The sequence below is a fragment of the Oncorhynchus mykiss genome, chromosome 4, assembly GCF_013265735.2.
Source record: "Oncorhynchus mykiss isolate Arlee chromosome 4, USDA_OmykA_1.1, whole genome shotgun sequence".
Classification (NCBI taxonomy): Eukaryota; Metazoa; Chordata; class Actinopteri; order Salmoniformes; family Salmonidae; genus Oncorhynchus; species Oncorhynchus mykiss.
The window spans coordinates 7,854,863-7,872,868 of NC_048568.1; the positions used below are offsets into that span (position 1 = coordinate 7,854,863).

At 43.9% G+C, this 18,006-nt stretch overlaps 1 pseudogene; it reads right to left on the bottom strand.

The window, feature by feature from the left end:
• Positions 1–1,869: 1,869 nt before the first annotated feature.
• LOC110531158 lies at positions 1,870–11,628 on the bottom strand (annotated as a pseudogene).
• Between the last annotated feature and the right edge of the window lie 6,378 nt (positions 11,629–18,006).

Consider the following 18,006-nt stretch of genomic DNA (forward strand, 5'->3'; position numbering starts at 1 on the left):
GCTCACCCAAATCAAAAATGTAGTAACATTTTTTTAAATATGAACATTAGCTAGCAAGCTGCTACACTTGACCGTGGTATTTGTTCATGTTTAGCAACTCCCAATTAGCGCATTCCTCTAGGACAGGAAATTCCATTGAAAGCGGCGTCCTGTCAACTGATCCTATTCCGTTTCAAACATCCATGCTGCACAGGCGTGTGAACCATCCTTTATGTTTAGTGCAATAACTGTTTAACACAAGAGGTCACTTGTGCCTGAATTCAACCCAAAACCAACAAGTATTCAGTCAGTGTTAAGAGCAGTTGTATGAAACCAATCGGAAAGGCAAGCTAAGCTTGCCAGCCGCTCTTGACTTCCATTCGACTGACCATCAGTTCGGCTGAACACTGAACTGTAGCAAACCAAAAGGATAACATTGAGTAAAAAGGTGTAGGTAACGCCAACAACCTTTTCACACGCGAGTTCCAAATATCTTCAACAGTCGCCCCAGCAGTGGGAGTTGATTTTATGCGCGTGACGTCACAATGCACTCCCTGCTCCAAAATGTGCACAGTTAACCCGCGCTGACCTCAAACCAAGGCACACTACCTGCTAATTTTCTATAGGCCGTTTCAACTTCTCATTTTCACAAAAGTAGCCCATTTCACTGTTGCAGACCATTTCTATTTGAGAATTTAATGAGCCGGACAAACTTTCCTTCAAAAGAAACTCCAAGCACTTCCCCAGATCAAGTATACAGGCCTTGCACATTTATTGCCTTCCTTACAAATAACTGTGGACATGCGTGCATTCCTTTCAAAGTGCCTTATTTTCTGCGTAACGTGTTGTCGTTTCTACTGTAGCGTACCGTAAGTATTATGTACTTTCTATTCATGCTTTCTGATTCTTGCCTAGATTGTAATGACACATGTGTAAAACACTTTTGAAGGTGGTACTGCATATGAGCTAATGCTAGCGCCATACAATGCAGTCGGTTATCACGTAAGCGTCTGTCAGACTCGACTGACTTATGGTGATCTCAACTGGAGTACCCCCATTGTCTTGAATGCACTGAAGTCGTTAGTTGATTTGAACACGGCATCAGAGTGTAAACTATGGTACCTCAGGGTTGCCAGATCAGACCCCTTTCCAGGGGTATTTAGCTTAAAAAACTGTTGATAAATCCCCCATCTTAGTAATATTTCCTGCATCATCCTCTCCACAATACCTTAGCTCAAGCCATTTTTTAGGGGGGGGGGGGGTTATATCTTGCAACTCTGTGTAGCTTTCGAGCTACGGTTGTATTTGGGGAGGTGACAATTGGCTTTTTGATTGGTTAACTGTAAACTACTTGTCATGTGTACGCCGTAACAAGTACAAAGATTTGTCACATGCTGAAGTGGCCAAACTAAGTTAAGATCTCAGGCAACGGGCGCAGTGAACGGCATGCCATATTTTCTAAACTAGATTTACATGGTTCCCTTGTACCGCATCACATTGAAAAACAAGTCAACCTGTTATTTAGACTAGATGATAACGTTAACATTTAAGGTGGAATAAAGTTGTGAAGACCTTTATTTCTCATCAGTACAAAACATTGTTTAGATGCTTTTCAGACAACGCGGTTTAGAGTCGTTTGTTGCAGCATGCGTTCCGTTGGTACGCTGCAGGGACCACAAAAATGTGATCGTACGCACCAGAATTGGGTGGCGATCTGGTGACAGACCGCACACGGCTTTTTAAGCATTGTGACCACTCAGGACCTATGGGTGGGGGCATAGCCACGGTAGCCAAAGTAAATGGCCTGCCAAGCATGATAGGTTGCTAATTACTCAGGAACCACACCTGTGGAATAACACTTGTTTAGGCCCAAAAACAACATGTTACCCATTAATGACTGAGATTCCACCGGGGTCGGGAGTCGCGGTCCTCGTTGAGGGTGGCCCAGCAGTGGTCAAGCACCAGCGCTACCTTGGGGTCAGAGGACGTGGTCAGCTCCACCTCAAAGTGCAGAGGCTGTCTCAGGTACCTCACCACTGGATAGTCCTCCTCCTGGTGGAACGTGTTATACGAGGCGTCTGGAACACAGAACAAGACAACCCGGGGATCGTGTTCAGTGGGCACCATCTGAACTTGTCCATTAAGAAACGCTCGTTTATCATATCCTGTTGTGCCCCGATGAACACAAGTCATTTATAGCCAACACTACCACCCCAAATCAGCTCCTCACCGTTACTCCATAGCCACACCTGTAGATCTCAGAACGCAAGGCTTACATTTTTTGGGAAGCGTTTTGTAAAAGGAGACCTTCCAAGATTCTTTTAGAGGCTAGGGGTCAAGTTGAAATTCTGAATTTGTGCACGCTTACCCTGAGCGAGTCTCATTCTGACCATTAGTCGACCCGTCCCAGTCTCGACAAAAGGCTCGTGGTCACGCGGCCTGGTCAGGAAGGCCAATGTGCGAGTGGTGTTGGCCACGTAGTAGCAGGAAACCTTTAACCTAAAAAGAGGGATGTAGGCAACTTCAAGCAGTGGAGTGGACACACTGGTAGTAGAGGCACATTTTCCCTGTATACAAAGCATTGAGCAATTGGCGAAGGAAAAAAAAAAAAAAACAATAAAATCCACAATTGGGATGCGTAATACACTTACTGATATTCCTCCTCTGAAGACACCGTGGCATTCAACTTCACCTCAAGTTCATCTGGCAAGGAGATTTCGTTCTCATACAGCATGACATTGTTGATAAACTGTAGTAGAGGGGAATTGCTTATTACAGCCTGCAGAAGCAAACAGTCCGTATCACCTCAGGGTAATCGTCATTTTACCTTCCTGGTGGTGCCACAGGAGTTCACAGTGAAGTGGAAGTAGGCGAAGCGATCGTCGCTGTAGGTGGGACCACAGGCGGGGTCGCTCAGGGTCAGCTGACCGGGGTTCAGACCGGGAGCAGACTCCACCTTCACCGCCAGCGCAGTCATCGTTCCGTTAGAGAAACACTCTTGGAGGTGGGGGAGCAAAAGACAGGTAGCCATCAGACCTGGGTTCTGTATTTGTGACACTTAATTGAGCTTGAACCAATGGAATAGCACCAAAAGTGCAAACCATGCCCATCTGTGGCACTACTATTAGACTCACAGTATTTGCAAGGAACCCAGGTTTGGTAACCATGTCAAACGACTATTTATCGGAAGCAATTGTTTGAGAACCAACCAGTCAGCGTTTTGAGGAAGCTGCAAGCCAGGGAAAAGTATTTGATGGTCATGTTGTTGTAAGGATTCAACAGAGCCACATCCAGTCTGCTCCTGACAGAGGACGAGTGAACCGACTGGGAACCAATGGGAGAGTTCATTAGTCCAATATCGTACGCAAGTATACAGGGTAGCTGCAGCAATTTAGGTTAACATGTTTTGGGAGAGCGTCGTACCTCAAACACTGCGTCCGGCGAAGAGAAGGGCAACGTGATGGTGAAGTCTGCGTCGCCCTCTGTTAAATACTGTTGAGCAAGCTCATGGTTAAGCAGCCGCTTGCCAACCAAGACCACGAAAAAGGGATCTTGGTTCCTGTAGTCCACAGTGATGTGGAAGTTCTCCTGATCACAGTTGCCAGTGACTGAGGGTGGCACTACAAGGACAAACAGGGTTGTGTTCATTAAGCACAAAAAACAGGAAGGTACTACTTGAACTTGTCCAAGAAGAAGCCCTTGTTTTGCGACGGTGGGCCTGAATAAACACGATCCTGGCAAATCAGGAACAGGACAACGGGGTCCAAATACTCTAAAGCTTAACATTTTCTTTGTAGAGAGACCGCATAGGAAAAACCTACAGTATGGCTAGTTGGGCTTCCACTGACAATTTCCTTTCAGGGCAATCATTAACGAGAGGAAACCATTCAACAGTAGTTTGGCGTAGTCCAGAGACATACCAATGTCCAGCAGTACAGCGTCCACAACGGCAGAGTGAGAGAAAGGAGCGTACTCTGGAAAGACGACCAGGCCGTAGATCAGCTGAAGAGTGAAGGTTGTGACACCTTGTTCCGCCCTTCTCTGTAGTGAAGTTAAAAGCATTGGTCAATTGATACAACAATAATGCTAACAGAACCTTACTCAACATCAAGTGACAAGTACATATGGGGACTATTAAAACAAACTATATACTTAAAGTAATGTTGCCCTCATTCCTCTAAATCAAGCACTATTGGCAACTGCCAAAATAATGGAAACACTTGAGTAAATGAGGGATACAAAGTACATTTGTGCCATTATTTCTATTTTGTTGGTGGCCCACTTATTAGGGCATGTACAAATCACTGCGTGTGGCTTTGCATTTAACAGAAACACACCTCCTTGACGACCACCGGGTCTGAGAAGGGCACCTCCATCCTGAAGGTCTTCAAGGTGTTGTCCGGGGATCTCTGCTCCTGAACATTGAAGCCTCTGGCGTTGCACTCTGCAACAGTTAGCACCATGGTGGGAAGGTGATGTTCAGCAGCTCCACATCAAGGTTGAAGGTCCCCAACTCAAGCACAAACACTGCCTGCTCAGGAACTGTGTCTAAGGGCGTGTCTGTTCATTGGCAAACAAAGGAAAACATTTTGAAATGCGGTACAATGGAAGTTGAAAATGGACATTTGTTATTGGATAAGTCCGGGTATTGCCTCCCCGTTTCAGTACATTTTCTTCTGTTTCGTCGTGCCTAATGAACAACCCAGGCATCCCAAATTACCATAGGCACTGTTTAACTAAACCAGACTCACAGTTGCGAACTTGTGGAGGCCTGGCCATCGGAGGTGTTGTGATAGGGAAGAGGACTTTGTAGCTGGTGTCCTCGTGTGCGACCTCCTCGATCCACAGCAACTCAAGCATGGGCTCAATGGTGTAAGTGACAAAGTACTGGTCATCCTGAATATGGCTCTGTAAGGGAGACGAGTGATGCAGTCAGGCTGTAATACACAATTGGAGTGCAAAAACAGGTCAATGTTCCTTATAAGCCAGAAAGTTAAATACAATCATTCTAGCGCTTGTCTTTTAGCCGCTCGTAATTTAAGACAAAATATCCAAAGGAAAGTATTGTTTACCAGACTTTAGAGAGCTGGTAGGTATACGCTTGTCAACTTGCATTTCCGGCGGTGTGCATTTTCAAAGCAACTGACACGCAAAGTAAACACTTGCACAATATGTAAACAGCAGCCGAGTGTTGCTTGCATTCAGTTGACAGTGGCAAAGCTACCGGCTCCCTAAAAAGTCCGGCAAACAATACTTTAGTGTGGATATTTGGTCTCAAATGTCAAGCGGCTAAAGGACAAACTGCAAAGACAAGCGGTAGAGTATGTTTAAGTGTCATTTATGCAGCATTCACACAATTTGCAATCCATTGTATATTAGCCTGATTAAGCAGACAATTGCTCAATAAGAAACATTTTACACAAACAACGGTTCTAGGAGTTTACCCATGAGAGATGGCAAAGGGTTACTGCAAAGCACTGAAGGCTCTACAAATAAGATTTAGAAATTAAACAGGAACATTTTACTCATCCAACGCTGACCTTGAAATAGCCGCCAACAGCCCCCACCGGAATTTCAACAATAATATGAGCCTCCGTGACTAAAACCGAGTAGTTTCTGGCAGCCATTTCCTCAGTGTCCAGCCTCTTAGCGTCAATTCCCATGTACACCTCCAACATAGTGAAGGCATCAGAGGAGAAAAGTGGGTCTATGTGCTTGGGCATGTACCAGGTGATCACTTCTGGAGTAAAGACCACTGCCTCTGCAGTGACACAAGAAGCCAAGTGCACATCATAACAGAACATTTTGCAACTGAAAACAAATGTGCCATTATTTGGAAACAGTTCACCCCAAAACATTTTCCCAACTGAACACTACATAACACAAATGAAAGTCTTGTCCTGGAGCCAATTAAGAACTGGGTTTAAAGGATCTTAAATGATTTCACACTCAACCTGGTGTTGGACAAACAGCCGTGGCATCTACTCGAGTAACCAGCCACTTCTGCTCAAAGAAGGTTGAGGTTGAGAGCACCCGCATCGGAACCCCAGCTACCTGTTCAGGGGCAACCACACCAGGGCCGTGTCAGTAGGGCAAAACCGTATTAACAATATGTTGCAGAGTTCAGGTAGGCCACGCTTTCCAAATGTTTGCTCTACTGAACATGACCCAGTTCATGGAGGAAGTCAGCTTACATTCTGGAGGTATGTTTCCTCTGCATTATGGGGGCTTCTTAACACCAGCCGTGTGGGAGTGTTGGCTATCGCATAGCCCTTTCTTTGGACCTCATCCACATTCATGACCTTCTTGCTAGGACTAAAGACGACTGCTGTCATTTTGTATCCTGAAGCACCAGCCTGTCTCAGGAAATGGAAACATGAATTAAACAAAATTGTCAACAAACGCACATTTTGTTTAGCGCCATCCTGTCATGTTGTAGTGAAATTACAGAAACTGAAATATGGCTACCTCAGCTCCTCTCCGGAAGTTGGCGCTCCTTGCTTTCGGGCCCCCAGTGGGCTGTTCGGGGACGGTTTGGATGTCTGGAGAGTCCTTCTGACAGACACCTAGAGAAGAAAAGCCATTATTCCCTATGCATTTTTCTCCCTCCCAAGACAATAGGAAATCAATCTGTCCACTCGCCTCCTTAAATGCATTGAGAATAGGCCAAGATTCCTCACCTCTAAAGTTATCCTATGTGCATTTTGAAGAGGCGAGTGGAATTGAGAGAGAGAGTCAAGACCTCTACGTTGTGTCGCAGAAGAAATGAAACACTGGACAGTTGTAGCTCTAGACAGATCATTTATACAGGCAGTATGACAAGCGCGACTGTAAACATGTCCATTAGGGCATGCTGCTCACTTGCCTCCATGTAGTTGCGGTCGCACAGAATCTCTCGGGAGGTCCAGGGGGTGTAGCTACAGGTTTTGCCCACTCTATACACAGGGTCTTCGGTCATGTGGTTTCCTGGCAGCCTGAACTGCATGACCAAGCTGAACATCTTATCATCCTAAAATGAAGGGGGAAGGGAAAAAAAGCCTTTCATTATATAACAAAAAATTAATAATTCAGGTGACATTCATGCAAGTTATAGACTGTGGCAAAATTGGCTATATGAATGCAGCTGCCACTGTATTGAAGCCACATACAGAAAGTTGGCTGGCCCTCTGAAAGCCCTCCATAAACTTCTGCTGTACCTTCCGTCATCGTTAACTTAGAGGTAAGATACACCAGACCCAGGGGTGGCCACAGAGTTCAGTAAAACTGCTTCAATGTTTCTGGCACCGTACTTCTAATAACCTCCATGCTCTAAAATTGTATGAATTACCACCTCTACGGCAACTCGGGCTTATTGAGGACCTTTTTACTGAAGAATGTGTGGTTTTCAATGATTTCATTTTTCCATCTAGTGATGCAAATATTGACTTGTATCTTTGTGTATACAGGGCTCCTCTGTAAAAGAGCCTGGTCTCAGCATGACTCCAGGTCAAAGGCTAAATAAAATGACGTTGCTACATTATGGGTTGCAAATGCAGTGAAAGGCAAACTGTCCATTTGAAGTTCAAGCAAACACTACTGTTCTTAGGGTTACCATACATTTGGGAAAAGCAGTTTTGAAGAGAAGCAAAAAACATGGCAATCCCCATGGGGTCAAATTTAAAGCTGAATCCACACTGAGTAGCAAGGCCAGGCGTCAGGTGAGATGTGTGTGTCATCTGGAAGGGATGGAGATGGTGTGAACACAATAGTTGACGAGCAATATCAAGCCATGAATTATGCAAGGAGAGAAAGAGAATCATAAGAGGCAAACTCACTGAAGACAGTCAGCAGCTCCACATCAAGGTTGAAGGTCCCCAACTCAAGCACAAACACTGCCTGCTCAGGAACTGTGTCTAAGGGCGTGTCTGTTCATTGGCAAACAAAGGAAAACATTTTGAAATGCGGTACAATGGAAGTTGAAAATGGACATTTGTTATTGGATAAGTCCGGGTATTGCCTCCCCGTTTCAGTACATTTTCTTCTGTTTCGTCGTGCCTAATGAACAACCCAGGCATCCCAAATTACCATAGGCACTGTTTAACTAAACCAGACTCACAGTTGCGAACTTGTGGAGGCCTGGCCATCGGAGGTGTTGTGATAGGGAAGAGGACTTTGTAGCTGGTGTCCTCGTGTGCGACCTCCTCGATCCACAGCAACTCAAGCATGGGCTCAATGGTGTAAGTGACAAAGTACTGGTCATCCTGAATATGGCTCTGTAAGGGAGACGAGTGATGCAGTCAGGCTGTAATACACAATTGGAGTGCAAAAACAGGTCAATGTTCCTTATAAGCCAGAAAGTTAAATACAATCATTCTAGCGCTTGTCTTTTAGCCGCTCGTAATTTAAGACAAAATATCCAAAGGAAAGTATTGTTTACCAGACTTTAGAGAGCTGGTAGGTATACGCTTGTCAACTTGCATTTCCGGCGGTGTGCATTTTCAAAGCAACTGACACGCAAAGTAAACACTTGCACAATATGTAAACAGCAGCCGAGTGTTGCTTGCATTCAGTTGACAGTGGCAAAGCTACCGGCTCCCTAAAAAGTCCGGCAAACAATACTTTAGTGTGGATATTTGGTCTCAAATGTCAAGCGGCTAAAGGACAAACTGCAAAGACAAGCGGTAGAGTATGTTTAAGTGTCATTTTATGCAGCATTCACACAATTTGCAATCCATTGTATATTAGCCTGATTAAGCAGACAATTGCTCAATAAGAAACATTTTACACAAAACAACGGTTCTAGGAGTTTACCCATGAGAGATGGCAAAGGGTTACTGCAAAGCACTGAAGGCTCTACAAATAAGATTTAGAAATTAAACAGGAACATTTTACTCATCCAACGCTGACCTTGAAATAGCCGCCAACAGCCCCCACCGGAATTTCAACAATAATATGAGCCTCCGTGACTAAAACCGAGTAGTTTCTGGCAGCCATTTCCTCAGTGTCCAGCCTCTTAGCGTCAATTCCCATGTACACCTCCAACATAGTGAAGGCATCAGAGGAGAAAAGTGGGTCTATGTGCTTGGGCATGTACCAGGTGATCACTTCTGGAGTAAAGACCACTGCCTCTGCAGTGACACAAGAAGCCAAGTGCACATCATAACAGAACATTTTGCAACTGAAAACAAATGTGCCATTATTTGGAAACAGTTCACCCCAAAACATTTTCCCAACTGAACACTACATAACACAAATGAAAGTCTTGTCTGGAGCCAATTAAGAACTGGGTTTAAAGGATCTTAAATGATTTCACACTCAACCTGGTGTTGGACAAACAGCCGTGGCATCTACTCGAGTAACCAGCCACTTCTGCTCAAAGAAGGTTGAGGTTGAGAGCACCCGCATCGGAACCCCAGCTACCTGTTCAGGGGGCAACCACACCAGGGCCGTGTTCAGTAGGGCAAACCGTATTAACAATATGTTGCAGAGTTCAGGTAGGGCCACGCTTTCCAAATGTTTGCTCTACTGAACATGACCCAGTTCATGGAGGAAGTCAGCTTACATTCTGGAGGTATGTTTCCTCTGCATTATGGGGGCTTCTTAACACCAGCCGTGTGGGAGTGTTGGCTATCGCATAGCCCTTTCTTTGGACCTCATCCACATTCATGACCTTCTTGCTAGGACTAAAGACGACTGCTGTCATTTTGTATCCTGAAGCAACAGCCTGTCTCAGGAAATGGAAACATGAATTAAACAAAATTGTCAACAAACGCACATTTTGTTTAGCGCCATCCTGTCATGTTGTAGTGAAATTACAGAAACTGAAATATGGCTACCTCAGCTCCTCTCCGGAAGTTGGCGCTCCTTGCTTTCGGGCCCCCAGTGGGCTGTTCGGGGACGGTTTGGATGTCTGGAAGAGTCCTTCTGACAGACACCTAGAGAAGAAAAGCCATTATTCCCTATGCATTTTCTCCCTCCCAGACAATAGGAAATCAATCTGTCCACTCGCCTCCTTAAATGCATTGAGAATAGGCCAAGATTCCTCACCTCTAAAGTTATCCTATGTGCATTTTGAAGAGGCGAGTGGAATTGAGAGAGAGAGTCAAGACCTCTACGTTGTGTCGCAGAAGAAATGAAACACTGGACAGTTGTAGCTCTAGACAGATCATTTATACAGGCAGTATGACAAGCGCGACTGTAAACATGTCCATTAGGGCATGCTCTGCTCACTTGCCTCCATGTAGTTGCGGTCGCACAGAATCTCTCGGGAGGTCCAGGGGGTGTAGCTACAGGTTTTGCCCACTCTATACACAGGGTCTTCGGTCATGTGGTTTCTTGGCAGCCTGAACTGCATGACCAAGCTGAACATCTTATCATCCTAAAATGAAGGGGGAAGGGAAAAAAAGCCTTTCATTATATAACAAAAAAATTAATAATTCAGGTGACATTCATGCAAGTTATAGACTGTGGCAAAATTGGCTATATGAATGCAGCTGCCACTGTATTGAAGCCACACTACAGAAAGTTGGCTGGCCCTCTGAAAGCCCTCCATAAACTTCTGCTGTACCTTCCGTCATCGTTAACTTAGAGGTAAGATACACCAGACCCAGGGGTGGCCACAGAGTTCAGTAAAACTGCTTCAATGTTTCTGGCACCGTACTTCTAATAACCTCCATGCTCTAAAATTGTATGAATTACCACCTCTACGGCAACTCGGGCTTATTGAGGACCTTTTTACTGAAGAATGTGTTGGTTTTCAATGATTTCATTTTTCCATCTAGTGATGCAAATATTGACTTGTATCTTTGTGTATACAGGGCTCCTCTGTAAAAGAGCCTGGTCTCAGCATGACTCCAGGTCAAAGGCTAAATAAAATGACGTTGCTACATTATGGGTTGCAAATGCAGTGACACTGAAAGGCAAACTGTCCATTTGAAGTTCAAGCAAACACTACTGTTCTTAGGGTTACCATGTTTTGGGAAAAGCAGTTTTGAAGAGAAGCAAAAAACATGGCATTCCCCATGGGGTCAAATTTAAAGCTGAATCCACACTGAGTAGCAAGGCCAGGCGTCAGGTTTATGATGTGTGTGTCATCTGGAAGGGATGGAGATGGTGTGAACACAATAGTTGACGAGCAATATCAAGCCATGAATTATGAAAGGAGAGAAAGAGAATCATAAGAGGCAAACTCACTGAAGACAGTAGCAACCTCTTCAAAAAGAGGAGCGACACTCAAACGAATAACGTTACCAAGGCATTCAGCATGGAGGTCATCTGGAATGGGAAAGGTTAGTTAAAAATATATTGTCAAACGCTTAGTGCTTGAATTTGCAGGGTGCAAAATGCATACTTATAGAAGGTGTCTGTTGTGCTTGTATGCCCACAGCTGCCATCAATAGGCAAAACAACCTGTAAGGGATTTGACAAAATATTATGATTGATTAAGAAGAACACAACTCAAATGTTTGCGTCGCATAAGACTGTTCTAGGCCTGCTACTACTTACCCTGAGCTAAGGAAAAGAACCATTGTAGAACAGAATTGTTTCGATAAAATGCACAGCTACAGAACCTAATATTTGACCCAAGGTGTGCAGCCTACAGCCCAGGGGTATGCAACTTTTACCCTCTGACAAAGGCTTCCCACACTCAGTCACCTGAACCCCAAAGGGCTGCACATTTTCTTTTTATTCCCCTAGCCCTACAAAGCTGATTCAAATAATCAATCAGCTTTGTTAATCTGAGTCAGCTGTGTAGTGTTAGGACAAAAACCTAAATGTACACCAAGTTTGGGAAACGCTGCCCTGCCCTGCAAGGGCCGCGGCTTTTGTGGAGCGATGGTTAACTGTTGTCTGTGTTCAACGGGTCCCTGGTTCGGGACAGAAGTAAAACTGTTACACGGGCACCATTTCATTTGTCATCGATCGCTAGGCCAGGCTTTTTATTTTTCATTACGCAGACATAAGCACAGTTGACACCATCAAGTTTATTTCCTCCAGTTTCGTCCGACGAGCAGATTGTAGTGGTAAAATAAAACTGGATAGATTTTTAATGGAATCCTAAGCATCACTCCAGTCAAAACGATCTCTGCGAACGTTCGATTCCATTCATTTGCTATGGGCTCGCGCTAGTGTTCCAGCTTAGTCAACGTTCTTATTTAGCCGTTTTTCAGCCTTGGGTGAATTTTTCAGCCTTGGGTGAATAAGAACGACGAGAATAATCAAGTCTATAGTTAATCTACTGGCAAGTCTGATGTACAACTACTAACATACCGGTACATAGTGCTGTGTAATGATATGCTATGTGGTTCGTAAGGACATCGTAGCTAACAAATTGTCAGCCAACGTAACGTGTAAGGTAACATATTTAAACAGTCATTGCATTGGTCTTTAGGGCAAATCTGGTCTGTGATAGGGGGGAGGGGGATCACACCTAGTGTTAGGGTTGCGTCAATTCGAATCTGGTATCAGAACAAGTTATAACACTGAGTCACTGATTGTACTCTATGTACTTTTATTAGCTAAGCAATAAATGGCAAATGCAACTTTCGTATATACGGGCTCACTGTAATACCACGCAGGGCAGAACAGGGAACTGTCAGGATGTACGTAAACAGCTGTTCTTATACTGTGATAGGCCAACAGACGGGTTGGAACTATGTCTATCACAGTAGAGGCTGAGCGTGGTTTAGACTTGCTCAGCCTATCGCAGGCGCTCAGGCTGGTCCCCGCCTCTTGGAGTTCTCCCTCCGTCGATGTATAGATTCTTACTGTTCTGGTATCACCCCCTAGTTATAACAGTTGCTCAGTTCCTGCTATTGTGTTGTTCCGTATTTTTCCATCTCAGTTAAACCTCGTGATGACCACCCCTCCCTATACCTGATTAACCACAACTTTGTAAGATACATCAAGTAACACCATGTGCTCAATATTGTCACAGACAAACACAAGGACAAAGCATCTGCCGGGCTGTCATCTACAGTTTTGCAACATGCTAAGCATGTTGCTCAGTTCTTGACACACACACACAGACAACTGCTGTTCAAACAATTCAATCTTACGTGATATAGTAGTAGGTTATAGAGCATAGACATAAATCCTCACACTAGCTCGGCTATTAGACTATTCAACCTTTACTAAAGAATAGTCTATTGTTCAGCTATTAGCCCAACTTGCAACAAATTGCTGTTCCCCTCTCATTCCTTTCCCTCTTCCACGCGTCATCATTCTGCTCCCGAGTGGCTCGCTTGTGGGCGTGCTGGCAGGATAGGGCAGCGTCTTCAGTTGCGAGTCAAGAATTCTGCATACAGTAGCACGTTTGTATGAAGGTGTGGTTTTTCACAGGCCAATTGTCTTTTTGTCAAAATCAAAAAGAACTGTTCTGAAAGCCACTTTTTTCCCCCGACACAAAAGGAAGTCATAGCGGACACCTACGAAGATGGCACCTCAGGTAAGCAGCACTGGGCTGTATTGACTTATCCTAAAAAAATGGCACGTGCTGCTTTAGATTGAACGGTCATATCTCAGTTATTGCTTTCTTCACATTCAGAGAGCGAGCTGACCAAGGGGGTCGAAAATGTAGATATTGCCAGATGTTCACTGTGTGAGGACCAGGCCGTGGAAGCTTTATTGCTGGCAAAAAGTGTCCATAACCAGAGGTAATTAAACTGTTCTGTGTTCTTTTTCCTCCGTGGAATCTGTCTCGCTTGCATGAATTAAAAAACCCTTAAGATGTCAGCTGCTAATTTTCAGATTTACACCACAAACATTTCCACTGGACTATCTGTTGCTGCCAAGTCATGGGTTAGCCTTGCAATAACCAAGTGGTGAGAAACACAGCCCTCTTTAAAATGTTTCAGGTACACTTTGAAAGAAGATACTGTATGTGACGCAGACACCTATTGGCATTATCTATCGTTTGTCCTCACGGGTCTGTTTTTCAGCTTAAAGTACTTGTGTGTGTGTGGTGTCCGCCATCCCTCTCTCCCTAAATCCTCTAGGTTATATCAGCTGTTTTGTTGAACCCCTCCCGCATCTGAAATGGCTGACAGAGGGCATGTTCTGATCATAGAGATGATGTCACTTGGTTGAGTCAACTGGAAGTATTATTAGATGCTTTACATTGAAATCCCAGAGTTAATGATCCAAAGTCAGTTTTGCATTTCACCTCCTGATTTAAGATGACTGACCGTGTTAGAATAAAAAGGTTTAATCATGCTCTTGTCTGCATGTATGTTTTGATGTGAGAGGAATCCAGTCCCGACAGCGCAATTGGGATGAACTGAGAGAATATTAGGGAAGCACTGTCATTCATGAATCATATGCTCTCTCTCCCCCCACCTCATCTAATGCACACCATATGTGCATTGAAGTAGAGATTTGCCTTCCTTTTAACTAGGCATGTCAGATAAGAATGACGGCCTAGGAACTGCCTTGTTCAGGGGCAGAAGGACAGATGTTTACCGTTTCTGCTCAGGGATTCGATCTTGCAACCTTCTGGTTACTAGTCCAACGCTCTACCCACCTGCCCGCCCAAGATTGAACTCTTACAATTAAAATGCACTTTCAATAAAGCGTTTCACATTCTCCACTGGTTGAAACACTCGTGTCCTCAGATGAGTTAGATCTGCATAGGTTTTTTTCCTGTATATATGAATTAAATCAATCATGTATAGTTAGTGTAATCATTGATATCACAGGAGCAGTAAACGCTGTTGTAGTGTAATACATACATGCAGACACCGCATCATTTGATATGACTGAAAAAGAATGTGTCAGTCATACCTGAACCGCACATGATCGGTGAATATATTCAATGTACAAGCTACAATATGGGAATCTCACGCGTGGTAATAACTAAAATACGTGTGTGTATAGGTCTTGCATCTGTCGCACAATAAAGGTATTCTACTCTGGGCTTCATTAATGCCATTCAGACTTGAGGTTCATGGATTGGTATGAATATTACTTCAGAACTTTACGTTTAAGGTCCATACCCAGATAGGGAACAGTTATTTTTAATCCGACACTAAGTAAATAGCTAGCCATGTTACTTCAGCTGCAAGGCAAGCTTACACAATTGTGCAGTCAATGCTTTAGCCAGCTAGATTCTTTCCATCCACTGTTTCACAAGACAACAGCCTGGTTTGTTGGTTCTCAGGAGTCCCTGAAAGACAAATTCATTTTCGTAATTTAACTGACAAAAAAAGCCGCACAAACGTCTCTACATTAACGCATTCCTCAAATTGTACATTTGCTTGACTCGTTAAGACAACTTCCATCTATTTTGTCAGCAATCTTCGTTGAGCGCCACAAGGCAAGGGTGGCTCGTGTCAAAATTCGTCTTTGGTCAAAGCCTTGGGACCCAAATGCATAATGAGTGCGCAAACTCCCCCTTGTGGTCTGGAGCAATGAAGCCATCCCGCGGTGCAGGCTCGCAACTTTTAAAGGAGTGTGTTTCTTCAGTCCGCGCTGTTCCTTACGGTGTGTGTTTAAAGCTTATCCTGATGCAGAATAGATTGCAACGTATTCATGGCTCTGTACCTTCCGTAGTTCGGACTTGGAGATTGTGAAGAGATGTCTTGTGGGGAATGCAAGGCATGGGTGTCCGAGCTGTGTGCTAGTAGTTTAAAAAAGACAGCTCGGTACAGTCAGCTTGTCAACACGTCTTACAAACAAGTAGTGATGAAGTCAAGCTCTTCCCATTTGAGCCATGAGTGATTGACATGCATATCATTAAAGAAGAAATGTCCATATTTGGATGGAAACCAAGCTAGTGAGAGGTATCAAGGAAAGTTGTAATTTCAGTTGAACATTACCAACACTGCAGCCAACCACAGCCCTGCTGGCCTCACTTTGGCAAAACACCATCTGCTATAACATTGAGTCAGTTCATCCTACTGGACATTGGAAAGCATTGGAAAGACACCCATTGTTTGTCCTAGACGGGAAATTGGTGTGCAACACTTATCTCCCTCCGGTGGATGGTTCAGAGTTCCATGCTTACAAAAGGGTTGATTGATACACGTCAGATGACAAGCCTACTACATGCGCCTTGGTATTAAATGCAAATCAGATACAATTAAGGTAGTCCAACGGTTAGGATTGTTTTATATAGAACACTTTATTTGACATGTTAGAGACATTACACCCAAAGAATGTATCCAGAAGAAACATAAATGACGCTCCTCAAAGAGGTCTTTGACATGTCGTTGTCCTGTTGAGAGAGAGAGAAGCTATTAGTTCAGTTATGGTCTGCCAGGGTCTGAAAAGCATAAAACAAGACCAACCTCTTTTCGGGTTGTCCTGATTCACACATTGTCCACTACAGGGGCCGCCAGAGGGACTACTGGCATCACAGATGACCACATCACAATGGACAAAGACCTAGGAATCAAAGATTTGAATGTGTCAGATTTTTTTAAAAGGGAGGATTGCCACTCACACAAAATTAACCAATAAAGATTGTTACCTGGCCACTCGGCTCACCCGCATCCTCGGCGAAGGAAAACATATAGACCTCAAAGCGTTTGACGTGAGGGGGGAAGTGGACCCTGGCGTCAGCTACCACCGGATGGAAGACCACACGGTATGGATCACCGGGGTTCTCACAGCTGCCAGTGTAGAGAGAGGGACTAAGTTAGTGACAAGAAAACGCTGCAAACCCCAACCGCCTTGTAGCGGTGTCATGAATGTCCTGTGAGGATCAGATCAATTTACAGCAGAAGTGGGTTCTTTCTCCCCCTCCAGTATGAACTAAAGGAATGTCTTTGTTAACAGGCTTTTCCCACCAAAAATCGCCATATCTTTAAAAAACATATTTCATATACAATGTAAAGGCTAGAGACTTCCTACCTGTAGAGTGAGCACCTTTCTAGTAAAAACCAATATGACATTCATTTTCTATAGCTAATCTCTCTGATAGAAATATTGTTTCAGTATTCACTTTTGAACGTGTTAGAGAAACTCCCCTAGAAAATGTGCATAGTGAATCATAAGGCTGGGTTTTTTGCAGCTGCAAGGAGGATACGATGTCATGGTTAATAAGTTGACTTTATCAATGTAATAGATTTCTACCGTCTAGAGTTTAAGTCGGGAGACGGTAACTCTTTAAAACCGCTTCCTCGGCACCCCAAATCCTAACATGATTCATTTAGAGTCGGCTAACAATTAAACAGTCCTCAGATAATTCAAGGCCACGTCATGACAGTGGTTTGTTGGTTTTAATTTCTGATCTTTTGGCCCATCAGACCTGGATGAATCTGATTTAGTACATTTTTATTTATTTTAAAGAACAGAAATTGGGCTGCCTATTTGAAGAAAAAAATGCATTTATTTTCTGTCAACAATATTACTTTTGGTCTACTGCAATGGCTTGTTAAATGACGGCTGTCAAACATGTATATTCAATTACATTGACATGAGGTGAGATGTCCCTCTAAAATGGTTCTTAAAATTCTAAATGATCCAGAATGCTCAGACTACCTGAATATTGATCAACTGACCGTGGTTTAACCAAAGTTGCCGAATAGACAGTCGGTATCATCATCATAGCAAAAATAAGCACTTCATTTTAATTAAGAATTTCATGCAATGCGCCAGAGCAATTCTTCCGCTGTCGGAATCGATTGGACATGACTTCAACAGGGTCACCAGTAGGGCTCAGCCAATGAAGTTGGTAGTCCCACCCAGAGGACTACATTCAAATTGTGAAAGTGCATGCAAATGCAGCATTTTGGCCATTAGAGGCCTATATCATTCTCTCTGTCTGGGCTACAATTTTAGACGGTTGAGTAATTATGCTTTTCAACTGTGAAAGGCTGTTGTGCTGCTAATGAGGGAGTTATATTAACCTGAGCAGAGGTGCACCGGTCCATTGCCCCAGACATGAATGGATAAAAGCAGTGAGGGAGGAGCACCCTTCTAAAATTGAACAGTAGCCTTACATTTAGATTTTTGTCCTAACACTACACAGCTGATTCAGATTAACAAAGCTGATTGATTATTTGAATCAGCTTTGTAGGGCTAGGGGAATAAAAAGAAAATGTGCAG